This window comes from Pinus tabuliformis, chromosome X, assembly GCF_031772625.1.
Source record: "Pinus tabuliformis cultivar Carrire ecotype Pingquan chromosome X, CPIR1, whole genome shotgun sequence".
Classification (NCBI taxonomy): domain Eukaryota; kingdom Viridiplantae; phylum Streptophyta; class Pinopsida; order Pinales; family Pinaceae; genus Pinus; species Pinus tabuliformis.
Window position 1 is genome coordinate 1,639,675,991 of NC_142308.1, and position 4,418 is coordinate 1,639,680,408.

Consider the following 4,418-nt stretch of genomic DNA (forward strand, 5'->3'; position numbering starts at 1 on the left):
ATGGATCTATAATCATAAACAATCTAGGATCAGATGTAAATTGACCATACAAATGCAGTAAACAGAAATGGCACAAGAGTATGGAGGAAAACTTGAATAGCTTTTATTGATAAACAATAAAGAGCCAAGGGGAGTTACAACCAGTTGTTCTGACCCAGCATCATCCTCTTAGCAAGGAAGCCCCTCTTCACCTCATACAAAAGTTAGATCACCCAACAATCTGAGTCAGCTTGTGATTTGATTAGTGTCTTCCCTCTGATAGTTCTTGCTTCCACTTGGAGATTGATGATCTCTTACTCATCCTTGGTCGAATTCAAAGAGGCAAGTGTCACAGGAGAAATTTTTGGAAGTTTCCATGCCTCTCCACCTCGTGGAATGACACTGCCATTTGTCACTTCTCGCCCATCGCACCCCATAGAAGGGCTTTTTGAAATGCAATGCACCCACACAGTGTGTTTAGGTGAGATGCAACGCACTTTGCCTATGGAGCAACTGAAATGATCCCATTTTGACTAGTTCTGAGCAGTTTTTCATGGAGAACTTCTGGGAGAAGCTGTAATCAGTTGACCTTGTTCCTTTAGGGGTTAGAACAAAACTTTTAGGGACTTAGGAGCCCTTGGTTTATGGAAATTTCATGCTTGGGGTTGTAGTGCCCAAAAATGTCTATAACAGTTGCCCACTAAAGCATGAGGTCGTTAATCTTTTTGATGTCGGGTGAAATGCTTTATTATGAGGATCCGAAGTTCTTTCAAGCTGGGAGGAGACCTGTAATAAGATACAATACAATACATTATCTTCATAATATTTTCATGATCTAGCTGAGGCGGGCATTCCCATGCTCAGCTTTATAAATTCATTTTTATGTACATAGGACAGATAATCGTCTGAGTGTAGACTGATGATTCTGATAGAGCCATCATCCCTTTAATTGGATGATTATCTGTGATGCAATGATGTACATTTGATGTTTTTATTTCCCTGAATATATATCGCAGCCCGGATGGATGAGACTAGATCCGAGGTCTTCAATCTCGTTCGATCTTCACTCTAAGTACAAGTCTATCCATGTGAGAGATGTTCTGGAGTCGAACATCGAAAGACATCGCCTGATTACCAGCCAATGATGTAAGCTATTAACAGACGCGAGAGGAATCAACGATAATGATAATGACCCTCAAGGTACTGCAGTACAATTCACGTGGTGTGAATAAAGGACTTCGCGTCGAACACCATGCAAACGCTTTCGGTGGAAGGCCATTGATGTAAACCTATCGCTGGAAGTGAGAAACTTGCCATTGAGGCATGCAAGCTTCAAAGTACTGAACGGGGTGTTCCTAGATTGCCTTATTGGATAATGAGCTGATGTCGACAAGAAGCGATCCGTCACAGGAGGGCCTTAATGAATCCCACATCAATGACATGGAATGGAGGAAATGATTTTAATGGAGGTGAAAATGATCTAATGACATACGGTTCAAGGTGGCGGTCATGAAAGAATGGAGTGTGAATGTATTGTAGCGGCTGAGACATAGGTGAATTCTCTGAATGACTTCTCTTGAACATATCAGTGACACTGACATGATGGATTGGTAGCATTACCCCAAATGTGGATGGTGTGATGGGACCATGGTGATGTGACCGGTGAATGAAACAACCCAACCCGACTTGGATGTGGAGTGAAAGTGTCATGTTCTAGAGCGACTTGCTACCAACAAAGTTTCTTCAAGTTTTCTTCCCAATTTTTCCCCAGTCATTGCTGACCAGTACCTCTTTATTTTTGTCAAGCTTGAGGAGGATAACATATGCTTGTTCTATAATTTTCCCTTCGGGCAAATCCATCGCTATGTTTTAACGAACCTAGCGATAGTGAAACTTGTTCTCGTCTATAGACAAGTTTGTTGCTATTAAGTTTTAACGAGTTTAACGACAAAGATAACTCGGTCCTTTTCAATTTTAGAGAGTCTGAAAAGGAACGTAAAGGAAACTCCAAAATTCCTTTTTTGTCTTCTAATCCCTTAAGTCCAAAAAAGTATAAAACAATACAGAAGGGATGAATTTTCGATACTTTTAACGAGCCGAACAAAACAAGCGCTCGATCTTTTTGTGTAATAATCCCTCAGGTCCAAAAAGATTAAAATTTAGAGGAGGGATAGCACTTCCGGTCCCTTTAACGAGCTGGAGGGGCCAATGGCTCGGAAATCTTTTCATATTTTACGAGTCAGTTGAAAAGAGCTTAAAGGAGACTCGTCTTTTGAGGAACGAGTGATAAAATTGGATAGCAGTTTATTCCAGGTAAGGCTTGGAATGTTCTAATCACGGCAGTGTTACAAGGATGGCTAGTGAGATCACTCTTCGCAGCTGTTCCTCAAAAGGGGTAAACAATCAAATGGAGGTGAATGATCGGCCAATACAGAGTGGAGGTGATGGTGAGAACATGACCAAGGCTTTTAAAGGCTGAAGTACTACATTCACGATGGTTATTTACCGATGAATAGTTCATTTTTTAATGAGCTTAAATGCGGGGGGAAACATTTTCTCGTGGCTTATGTTTATTTTTTAACGAGCTTGAACTATGCGCTAAAACTGCTCGATTCAGTGGTCATTTCTTGACTTTACCATAAATAGCTTTGTTCTTTCAAATATTGTACTGCATTTTTAATTGCTTCATCAAACTAGTTAGAAATGAACAATACATGTTTGAAAAATGAGTTAGAACACTAATATTTTACTCGAATTACGTAAAAAGTAATGTAAAAGTGCTTTTACCTCTCATTTTACCATTTCATTTGAACTTTGGTTTGTTGGAGCTTTGGAGGTGCTTTCCCCCCTTGATTTTCATCAGCTGATTTCGGGAGATTCTGTGGACGATTCTCGGCGCCGTCTGGACCAGGTAGGAGCTAAACTTGAGCTCTTTCATTTCATGCTTTCCATTTTGCATTCTGAGCTTGATTCCTTGTTTTTCTGAGCCTTTGGGGTTTGAAAAACTCGCCCTGTCTTTAGCGCACCCTTTGTGTATCGAAAGGTGTGTTGGATGTTGGCCTATCTACTGCCCATCTGACATGCAACGCACCCAGATCACTACTGTAGGTGCGATGGGTGCAAAGAAGGAATTTTATGCACAATTTTTGATGGAAATTTTGCCTATTTCTTACCAAAATCAGGATCTAACTCTTCTCTTGTTTGTTTTCAGAGATCTTTGGAGCAAGATGACTATTACATGGTGAGAACGTGAGCATGAAGAAGAGGACATGCTTGCTTTACATGATCCGGTTACAGTAAACGCACTGCAGAACTGTGGCTTGCTGAAGTTTTTCCGCATTTCTAGCATGAGACAACAGATCAACTTGCTATAGTATTTGCTCGATGCTTGGGATCCTGCCAACCAGGTGTTCCAGATTAGGGGCAAATCCATCCCCTTGACTATAGTGGACATCTATTTCTTGACTGGCTTGTCGAGGTGGGGTGCCCCCATCTCTTTATTAGGTTCAGCCCGAGGAGGTGAATCTGTGAGAGATTATGTTCGCGAGTATTGCAGAGAGGGATCTCAGCCGAGTAAATACGGCAAGATCATCATCCGTGATGTCACTGACAGGTCCCTTAGGACTATTCTATTCACTTTTGGTAGGATGGCTGGTGGTACGGCTCTTCATGTAGCCAACTGATCTTACATGCAGTATGCCTTTGAATGTCTCCAACCGAAGGTGTTCAACTGGTGCGACGCAGTACTTATTTTGATGAAAGAACAGTTGACCAAGGTGAAGAGTGGGAGGTTGAAGAACTTTGGGTATGGTTCTATTTTGACTGCCTTTGCCTTGGAAAAGATACCACTGATGCAGCCGCAGTATATTGCACTCGATTTACCCTCACCGACTGAACCACATATGCAGAGATGGGTCGACCATATGTCTAGGCATGTTGGTCAGTCTCAGATTTCCTTTTCTCATACCTTTTTCAGGTGGTTTGACCATCAGGAGATGGTTTATTCCGAGTACCCATACACTGGTATGGACTTTCGGGGTGACCCAGATTTAGTACTGCCAGCTAGCGAACAGTGGGGCGCCATTGGTAAATTCTTTGACCATATTCTTGTTTATCGTTTTTCTTTTATAATGTCCTTGCGCTTTATTCTGTCAAGACTTAATCAAACTCATGTGTTCATGCAGATGTTGGTCCCGTTCGGCCAGTAGTACACCTGAGAGTGCCAGCTGCCGCCCCAGCAGGAGAGGCTGTTGGAAGGGCTATGCTTCGCGACCTCGATGTGGCCGAGACTCTCATAGCATTACAGGAATAGGTTGAGGGCCTCACTCTTGGTATTCCAGATGTCAGGACTGACGAGCTGCCCTTGAGGTTGCAGCGGCATACTACTGGTGTGCCAAGATGATGGACTCGGCTCTTACGCATGATCGCACAGGCTGTGA